This window comes from Pecten maximus, chromosome 19 (genome assembly GCF_902652985.1).
Source record: "Pecten maximus chromosome 19, xPecMax1.1, whole genome shotgun sequence".
Classification (NCBI taxonomy): Eukaryota; Metazoa; Mollusca; class Bivalvia; order Pectinida; family Pectinidae; genus Pecten; species Pecten maximus.
The window spans coordinates 4,178,978-4,190,529 of NC_047033.1; positions in this window are offsets into that span (position 1 = coordinate 4,178,978).

Below are 11,552 nucleotides of genomic sequence, written 5' to 3' on the forward strand. Positions count from 1 at the left end.
GACCTTACATCTTTACTCTAATACCTTGTGCCGTCTAAAGAACACCATTTCTGTACTGTCTCGATTAATCGTCTCGACCTTACATCTTTAATACCCTGTGTCGTCTAAAGAACACCATTTCTGTACTGTCTCGACCAACCGTCTCGACCTTACATCTTTGCTCTAATACCTTGTGTCGTCTAAAGAACACCTTTTCTGTACTGTCTCGATTAATCGTCTCGACCTTACATCTTTACTCTAATACCCTGTGTCGTCTAAAGAACACCATTTCTGTACTGTCTCGTTCAACCGTCTCGACCTTACATCTTTGCTCTAATACCTTGTGTCGTCTAAAGAACCCCATTTCTGTACAGTCTCGACCAACCGTCTCGACCTTACATCTTTACTCTAATACCTTGTGTCGTCTAAAGAACACCATTTCTGTACTGTCTCGACCAACCGTCTCGACCTTATATCTTTACTCTAATACCTTGTGTCGTCTAAAGAACACCATTTCTGTACTGTCTCGATTAATCGTCTCGACCTTACATCTTTACTCTAATACCTTGTGTCGTCTAAAGAACACCATTTCTGTACTGTCTCGACCAATCGTCTCGACCTTACATCTTTAATACCCTGTGTCGTCTAAAGAACACCATTTCTGTATTGTCTCGTTCAACCGTCTCGACCTTACATCTTTAATACCCTGTGTCGTCTAAAGAACACCATTTCTGTACTGTCTCGACCAACCGTCTCGACCTTATATCTTTACTCTAATACCATGTGTCGTCTAAAGAACACCATTTCTGTACTGTCTCGATTAATCGTCTCGACCTTACATCTTTACTCTAATACCCTGTGTCGTCTAAAGAACACCATTTCTGTACTGTCTCGACCAACCATCTCGACCTTACATCTTTAATACCCTGTGTCGTCTAAAGAACACCATTTCTGTACTGTCTCGACCAACCGTCTCGACCTTACATCTTTACTCTAATACCTTGTGTTGTCTAAAGAACACCGTTGATGTACTGTCAAGTTCAACCGTCTCGACCTTACAATTCAATTCAATTCATTTATTGACTTTAGGTCTATGACCCATCAGTACATAAATTAATATACATGTATTTATTTATATATGTATATATATATATATATGAATACAACATGTATTATAATAAAATTACAAAACGTAATTGACTTATTATAATTAAATACGGAAACCGATTAACCGACATATTATGAGGAATATTAATCAACCATATTGTCTACTGGCAACATCAGCAAAAAAAAATACATTGTAACCACTTAATCTTACAAGGGCTGCGCCCAATCACAGAATTGATACTAATTATAATACACTGTTACAGAATAAGGATTCTAGGAGAACTTTTATAACAGTCAGTCAGAGAGACATGGAAAACAAAGTATCAGATAATACCATTTGGTAGACACGACAGACGGACACCGGGAGGTTCAACAATGTATAAGCACACTATTATGCAATAACGTGTTACATCAAAACTCAACACCTACACAAACCGAGTATATTTACACAATTCTGCAACTAAAAGCTTCTTTGATAAATCTTCCTAGCAAATTCAATTCTTTAAGACTATTTGTGTTCAGTAATTCTATTACTTTGAAGACTGAAGGTTTTTTCCAAAAATATTTCTTTATATATTTTCCTCTAAGAGTTGAATATTTTTGACATACGAGTAAAAAATGAAATTCATCCTCAACTTCTAAAGAATTACAGTTAATGCAATACCTATAACACCTGGGAATATTCCTATACCTTCCTGATTCTATAGCTAGATTGTGTGCTGAAAGTCTCAGTTTTGTTATCATTTTTCTCAATTGACTTCGTAATGATTTGGTGAGGTAGAATTGCAGTGTTACTTTATTAACCATATGTTTGTATAGATCACATTTACTCGACATATGTAATGAGTTAAACAATGTCTGAGAGGCCTGGTCATTAATTCTTTCTTTTATAATAGGCATATAAACAAAATCAGAAGGTAACTGACGTAACCATATATATCCAAATCCAAGTTCAAATAATTTGTGCTTCACATGCAAGAGCCAATTCTGTTTTGGATTCTCTTTCTCAATTTCCATGTAGAGCAAGTTGTAAGCCTCTCTTAGTATACAATTATCAGAATTCAACAATTTAAACCAAAATTTTAACATTCTATTAAGTTGCATATTCTTCAGTGGGAGTCGCCCAAGTTCGATATAAATCATAGCGTTACAGGTAGATTTTTTAACGCCCAGTAAGTTTTTACAAAATTCTAAATGTACCTTTTCAACTTCCAAAGCATTATGAGTACTCCATACTTCACAGGCATAGCAAAGAATACTGCTAATATAAGTATCAAACAAATGCAACATAGTTTTTATATTTAAGTTCAAATTATTACACTTTGAACGTAGGGCAAAAAGAGCTAAATGCTTAGACATAAAGTTAAATTTATTATTAAACTTAAGAAGAAATCCTAAATAACAGAACTGGTCTACCACTGAGATATTTATACCGTTATATGTCCATGTTTCGTTATCTTTGACTTTACCGCCCTTCCGAAAAACTACGATTTTTGTTTTATCTGTATTAACTGTCATTTTCCATTTATCTGAGTAAGACCTTAAATTATCCAAAAGGCTTTGCAATCCCTCGACTGATTCGGAAATCAGTACAAGATCATCTGCATACAACAGGAGAAAGAGACTCAGTTCTCCGAAATCGTAACTTGGGGCCTCGTTTTCAATAAAGTAGTTTTCAAAATCATTAATGAACAGGGAAAAAAGTAATGGTGATAAAATTTCCCCTTGAAATAAACCGACCTCATTTGAGAAGAAATCTGAGCATTTCCCGTTTAGCAAGACACATGATTTTACTGAATTATATAGAGATTTCACTGTTTTTAAGAAATTACCCCGTATACCCAATTTAGAAATTTTATACCACAGGCTTACTCTGTCTACATAGTCGAATGCTTTCCGAAAATCAACAAAACAGCAATAAAGGCGTTTTTTCTTTGAAAGCGTTTTTGTAATTACAGTTTGCAACGCAAATATAGCATCGATAGTACTAACCCCTGGTCGGAAACCAAATTGTGCATCCGTTAAAAGATCGTAAGTTATACAAATATCCATCAATCTCTTGTTTAGAATAGAGGTAAACAATTTGCAAAGACAACTTATAAGACCTTACATCTTTGCTCTAATACCTTGTGTTGTTTTAAGAACACAATTTCTGTACTGTCTCGTTTAAACGTCTCGACCTTACGACTTCACTCGAGTGTATCTTGTGTAAATACAATACATACGTTTACACCGTGTCTTTTAATATCAGAGTTTTGCTTTGATATTATGTCTCGACCGTGCGTCTTAATCGAAAGGCATGTAATAACCATAAAACGTATCATTTGCTTTGATACAGTTTAGGTATTTATGCTTCAAATTTGTTATTTGTTGTGTACCGACACTTTAACACTAGCCCCCCACCTCTGGGTTGCGGGTTCGAAACCTACGTGGGGCAGTTGCCAGGTACTGACCGTAGGCCGGTGGTTTTTCTCCGGGTACTCCGGCTTTCCTCCACCTCCAAAACCTGGCACGTCCTTAAATGACCCTGGCTGTTAATAGGACGTTAAACAAAAACAAACAAACAAACAAATTTGACACAGTTTAAGTCTTTATGCTTCGCATTTGTTATAAACTTTCTCAAACCCCTTTAGCCTATTTAACCCGAAGCGTTATTGTGAGCTTGAAAACGTCATAATTTAATTTTGTATGAAACACGCATTTTCATTGGCTGAAATAATTTTGTTATACCTCCATAACAAAATTTTTGACGTTGCAAAATGTAACGTCATTTTTGATTGGCTGATGACGTTGCGTAATAATTTATCACAGAAAAGAGTTCGCCAAAGAAAGTGAAATATCTTGGTGTGTATAAGACGAAATTAAATTATAAGAATTAACATTAATTATTTTTTCTGTTATACAGTCATAACATAAAAAAACTGGAGTGTACTCTCTTCATAAACCGCTTCGCGGTTTATTTAGAGTACACTCCAGTTTTTTCTGTTATGACTGTATAACAGAAAAAATAATTGATGTTAATCCTTAAATATTTGCAATACAACTATTCATATATCTAAGCCATGCATTTTCAACTTATGACTTGGCATTGCAACTGGAACGATGTATTCGCTATTACATAATTACGTCTCGACTGTGTACCTGTAACAAAGAACCGCGTATAGTCGTTGCGGGTATGATGTCATTGCGTCTCGACCATGTGTCTTTAATCAAGAGCCGTGTACCGTCTGTGAAACAATGTTGTAGTTTGGTAGATCTCGGCGTTTAAACTGTTGTGACGTTGTCTAAGCTTCCATTATCTGCCGAGTCTGGCTTCTACTGTGTGCAAATTTACAACATTGTTTGGTATGGAATTCGATTGGTACACGACATGGGGTCTAAACCAATGCTTTATTTGTCTGTCTGTCTGTAGTGTTTCTAGGTAGAAGTCGTCGGTGTTCTGTCACCAGATACACTCCTGGGTGTTTCTTCCCCATTGTATGACGCTATTTATGTTTTTCTGTTACATGTTCGTAAATTCCTCATTAAAACAAACAGTACAGAAGGAATTCAACAGGCAAGACAGAAGAGAACTACTAGTTTGAGTGTGAATTTGGTATTGTAATTGTCATTTCGACAATGCAGTTTTGATTAAGAACCTAAAACTTTCTAGAAAACGTCATTCTAATATGGTAAAATTACGTTTTAAACTATGTGTCTTAAATCAAGAGGCTTGCACCTCCTAGAAAACGACGTTTCTACTATGGTGAAAATACATATATCGATCACGTGTCTTTAATTAAGAACCTTGAACTCTCTAGAAAACGTGGTTCTATTATATTATAATTACATTTCAAACTATGTGTCTTAAATCAAGAGCCTTGTACCGTCTAGAAAACGTCGTTTCTACTATGGTGCAAATACATATCGACCAAGAACATTGTACCGTCTTGAAAACGTATAACAATTGTGGACACGGTATCAATCAGACTCGTAGCCAAACCAGCAGTCAATCATGCTACCATGGTTGTGTCTGTCCACTTAACTGTTACAATATGTTCTCCAGTTTATGCTTGTAATCACTAAAATTGTACTTTATTTTCATATACACCGGTTGTGTATTATGTATTGTACCTGGTACTTTTTTCGGCATAGCCGTATAATATTCTTTTGGCCCCGGATATGACGCGACAGGTGGCGTTACTGGTCAAGTTAAAGTATGTGATTGGTCAATGTAGCGGTAAATGCAAAATGCAGATATGCAGTAAAAAACGAAACAAACTTAGGATTGAATGCAAGCTGAATAAGTGGATGTATATTTTCAAATGACACATTGATAAAATTATATTACTGATTCAAATGCAGTTTTATTATCACCAAAAAATAGTTCAAAGTGATATAATTGTATTAGTCGTGCTGATACCCATTAGTTCGTTGATTTATTTCACCAGTAATTTTACATTATAACTACCAGCATTAAAACTATGCCGTTTATCTTTTTAAAGATATTTCTTGATACCAGTAGTTTATTTTGTATACACTGGGTTGACTTTAACCTCATTTCCACTCGTCTTCCTGTTGGTGTACTGTATCTACGTTATATTAGAAACTCCGTGTATTGATTTGTATTAACTGTGAGGATAGCAGGCATTCATGTAATAAAATATCAAAATTTTGAGTGATTTAAGTTTGTTTATAAAAGGGTTATTATTTATCGGATTGAGAGAAAAGGATACATCTGCAATGTGTGTGAATATTTACACCTTGGAACATCTACATCATAGTGTATGATTTGAGCGTGACTACACTGCCACCTTCATCAGACAAACGACCAGGGTAATTTCAATGCACGCTTAGGTGTTATGTGTCGGGAGATGATATATTTAAGTAAAATGTACCAGCAGTATCTTAATAAGTATCAGATTAAAATTTAAAAAAAAAGATAAACAAAAAAAAAACCCAAAAAACCAAACAAACTGAAAAAATTTGGTCACATTGACCTATTTAAGGGGTGATATATACGATATTCTAACACTTTAACCGTGTCACTTTTCATAAGAAAAGAATCGAGACGTGGCAGGATAAGTACTTATTAATTAAAAGATATGAAATATATGTATAATGTGTAGCATATATACTCACTATATATATACTTCCATTTCAACTGTGTTAATGAACCCAACGATTCAATTGATGTTATGCAGTGAATTTCATGTCTTTTTTACCAATCCAATACCTAATATCAATTTCTAGTGCAATATATGAATTTGTTTATCAAGGATAAACATAGGAAAATGTAAACATTGATATATATGTTTCTTCGTGAGTATGTGGCTTTAAGCTATTAAGAAATGACTAGACTAGGTTTATCATAATTTGGACACGGCTTTTGTCATCACTCTATCGGTTCGATCATATTTTTATGTCTTTACCCTATTTTCACGTCACTTCACAACTTTAATTGTAGAGGAAATTGCTCAGGACATTTACGAAGATGAGCGACATAGCATCGGTGAAAAATGTCTAGACTGTACTAAAATATTGTCATATTTCTTTCACTTTACCGTCTATTGTCGTTTGCCCTTGATCAAGGTCATTGTTACTAAAAATAGCGTTTTACCATCATGAAATGCTGAAGAATCTTTTAATCAATCATATTATTGGACAATTTTAATGAAACGTCTCAGTAATCTTTGTCATGGTAAAACAACAACCGAGAATACCGACATCATAACGAAACCATAATGTTTACTCAAACTCCATAAAACGAGGACACAATATGAACAAACTCTAGATTTGCTAGGGACCTATGTACAAGAACAAGGAGGATCAGACCAGGTGTTCCGGCAGAGAAAGCGCCCCCTACTTCATCAACGACACCGGTTATACAAATCAAGCACACCTGGTTTATGTCGCAACCTTAAATGAGAGTTTGAATGGTGAGTAGGAGAAGTATAGCTGCAAGAATCAAACACGTCGAATTTCATTTCAGAGAGGGAAATAGAATAAATATGAATTTATGATGTCGGCCAAAAATCCTTCCCCCTGTCTTTTTCAGTCTGCATCTAATGAAACCTTGTGTTGTTTCTGCATCAGTAGTCGAGAACTGTCAATATCGTGATAATGGGAACAAACCCTTATATGTAATCGATTCGGACATGTTAACGTCATACGTAGGGGAAGCAGGAAGGTTGCTATACAGAAACGGAAAATTAACAATCTTGTAACTGAAATCACCACGCTTATTATACAGCTTAGTCGTAAGCTGTCCCTGCTGGTTACGTTGTAAGTAAAGATCGAGGTAAATGGCTGATGTTGAAGGGTCTGTAGTGTCTTTGTTACGTTGTAAGCAAAGATCGAGGTAAATGGCTGATGTTGAAGAGTCTGTAGTGTCCTTGTTACGTTGTAAGTAAAGATCGAGGTAAATGGCTGATGTTGAAGGGTCTGTAGTGTCCTTGTTACGTTGTAAGTAAAGGTCAAGGTAAATGGCTGATGTTGAAGTGTCTGTAGTGTCCTTGTTACGTTGTGAATTAAGATCGGTGTAAATGGCTGACGTTGAAGAGTCTGTAGTGTCCTTGTTACGTTGTGAATTAAGATCGGTGTAAATGGCTGACGTTGAAGGGTCTGTAGTGTCCTTGTTACGTTGTGAATTAAGATCAGTGTAAATGGCTGACGTTGAAGAGTCTGTAGTGTCCTTGTTACGTTGTGAATTAAGATCGGTGTAAATGGCTGACGTTGAAGAGTCTGTAGTGTCCTTGTTACGTTGTGAATTAAGATCGGTGTAAATGGCTGATGTTGAAGAGTCTGTAGTGTCCTTGTTACGTTGTGAATAAGATCGAGTGTAAATGGCTGACGTTGAAGAGTCTGTAGTGTCCTTGTTACGTTGTGAATTAAGATCGGTGTAAATGGCTGACGTTGAAGAGTGTATAATGAAGTGTCCAGAGTTTATCTAATCGACACAAGCTTATTGAAAGACAATGCATTGTCAATATGAGACCTAGGGTGGTAAGAACAGAACCACTGGGCATATCGACAGCCATCGAACACGTCTGGCTTCCTAGGCATCCGAATGGGATTAAGATGTCCATCATTGAGCTTTCCCTCGGTCTTCATCGGCCGGCATCTCAATCAAAACGTATTACTAACATTATTGTTTTGGAAATTCTGAAATTTAGTATTGTGTCTCCCATAGATCTTAACAATAGAAAAAAGGCACGCACTTAAAAATAAGTAGATAGAGAACCGTTTGGACATCAGCTTAAGTAATCTTGACTATGATTATAAATTCGTTATAGATCAAGTTTATAGTTATCTGAAATATTACTCCACCGCCACAAAGTAATGTAGTTGTCGAAGTTCCTTATATTAGACGTAATTAAACTTCAAACAGTCAATTTCCAGCGACTAATGATAAAATTACGATCATATTCCTTATCAGTTCAATATCCAGGTCACTGTCATTAAACATTTACAAGATCATTGTTGTTGTTTTTTTACGCGAAGTGGATTTTTATCACTGTAGTGAGTGATGTTATTAAGATTTTCATGAACCAATCGAATTTTCTAAAAACTCTTACATGTAAACTTTAAGATCTATAACATTAGAGACAGTTTTGCCCGCATTTATCGACTTACTTTCCGACATACTCGTTTTGTTGAATTTGAGCTGAAAGTTTTTTTTTTTCTGCTTGTCCAAAATCTCTTATATTGAATAATGTTTGTATTTTTCCTGATGCTGAATGTCTTTTATCAGAAAACCGATATACATGTATATATATTTCAGAATTTATAGTCATACATCATATGATACATCATATCATTAGTCACCGATTAAGTTACAGAAGACCAAACACGTACACAATTGATAGATCTATATTTGAATAAAACATGACAATATAAATATATATATATATATCATCAAACAAGAGATAAGATTTATACATAAATATTCTTATAACGCTGAAGTTATTTTTTTTCTGCAATAGTCACTTGAAAAAAAAATCAAATATTTATAGATAATAAATGGTTTTTTCATAAGAGTCTATATATTCATGACGCAAATGTTTTCTACAATAGGCAAATTACAGATCAAAAATGAGAATGTCAGTCGTTGACGTCTTAAGAGAAGTTGCACGAACACCAAAATTATGCTCAAAATTGATGAACTATCTAAATCATTATATTGTATTTCCGTCTTTTCTCAACTAAAATAAACGTCGAGAGTATTTCTGAGATTGACTTTAAATACAACGATGAAGTTCTTTAAAGCACAGAGCGATGTATTTAATGGTGTTTTAACGCTTTGATTTGATCTTTAATGCCATTAAAGAAATTTAAACATCAAAAAATTCAAAACTAATCAGCTTACTGACCATGTATTTTTATTCGGTTTAACAAGCCATAACACATTAATATCAAATGATATTATCAATGTAGGTCAATCAATAATTAAGATGATAAAGGATCTCCGAATATTAAAATAGACCCATTAACCACAGTAAGGTCATACAAGGTCACACGGTTATTTGAGATAGACGTACTGTAAGGTCATACAGGGTCACACGGTAGTTAGACGTACTGTAAGGTCATACAGGGTCACAAGGTAGTTAGACGTACTGTAAGGTCATACAGGGTCACACGGTAGTCTGGGATAGACGTACTGTAAGGTCATACAGGGTCACACGATAGTCTGGGATAGACGTACTGTAAGGTCATACAGGGTCACACGGTAGTCTGAGATAGACGTACTGTAAGGTCATACAGGGTCACACGGTAATCTGAGATAGACGTACTGTAAGGTCATACAGGGTCACACGGTAGTCTATGATACATGTACTGTAAGGTCATACAGGGTCACACGGTAGTCTGAGATAGACGTACTGTAAGGTCATACAGGGTCACACGGTAGTCTGAGATAGACGTACTGTAAGGTCATACAGGGTCACACGGTAGTCTGAGATAGACGTACTGTAAGGTCATACAGGGTCACACGGTAGTCTGAGATAGACGTACTGTAAGGTCATACAGGGTCACACGGTAGTCAGAGATAGACGTACTGTAAGGTCATACAGGGTCACACGGTAGTCTGAGATAGACGTACTGTAAGGTCATACAGGGTCACACGGTTGTCTGAGATAGACGTAAATAAAGGTCATACAGGGTCACACGGTAGTCAGAGATAGACGTACTGTAAGGTCATGCGGGGACATACGGCAGTCTGAGATAGATGTACTGTAAGGTCATACAAGGTCACACGATAGTCTGAGATAGACGTAAATAAGGTCATAAAGGGTCACACCACGGTAGTCAGAGAAAACAGTACATTAAGGTCATACAGGGTCACACGGTAGTCTGGGATAGACGTACTGTAAGGTCATGCGGGGACACACAACGTACTTATAATGATCTCTCAACGCACTGTCGCCAAGCTATTTTCTTTACAGTTTTAAAATAAGTTCATGTCATACAAACCAAACGACAGCCTGAACGTGAAACTGTCGAAAACAATAGGATTATAAACGTCACGTGGTAGACTAAATACTTTTAAGACATAACAACCTCATACAGGGCAATAACTAGGGCTTTCATCAACTCATTAAGGTCATGCAACGTCACATGGTCGTCAGAACGTTTTAAACATTTCTAATCTCTAAGCTTTGCGATATTGTTAAGCAATATTTAGAAATATTACATTTCATAAATTAATGACAATATTTGTATATACTTGGTATGTTGTATCATTGCGACAATGCAGTACATCTCATATTTTCCCAAAATGGTCTCGTTATATTGTTCGAAATATGAACTAGTTTGACGGTACAATGTATATTGCGGGAAACTGAGGCGAATGTATACAAAACAAGAAAACGAAATACTGATTGTTTATTCTTAATCACGATATTTGTGGGAATTAAAGCACGGGTTGGGTTTATGAATCAGCAATACAAAAGCACGATTTTTGTACTATATCATGTATATACTCGTTTTCTCCTGTTTCACAGATGAATGGGGAATGTACCCCTGTAATTCACCTAATGGGGTACAATTATAGCAAGGTTTTATTTTCTATACAAAATATATTTTTTTCCATTGTTTAATATTAAGAAAAAGTATTTCTTATTTCTTTTTTGTAAAAATCAATATTGTGAATATAATGGCCACTATGTTGAGTATAATCCCTACTACGCTGACAACAATTGACCCCCGGGCCTTTCTGGACGCCATTACGGCCCGTCCCGCCTCGCCGTCACGTCTGGCGCCTAGGGACAGACACACAGCAAGCACACCGAAAAAGGGATTAAAACACACCATCACAACAATAGCCATTTCAAGATGGCTGTTACTTTGATCTCTTCTTTCAGTAGTTGCATTTCGTAACGGCGAAATGTTTGATGACAGGAAATGAACCTTCGAGTCATCTCGGTCAAATACATATTCTACACCTTGGTGTGAGGCCGACGCTTCCGAATGTCTAGGGGCTGAGTAAC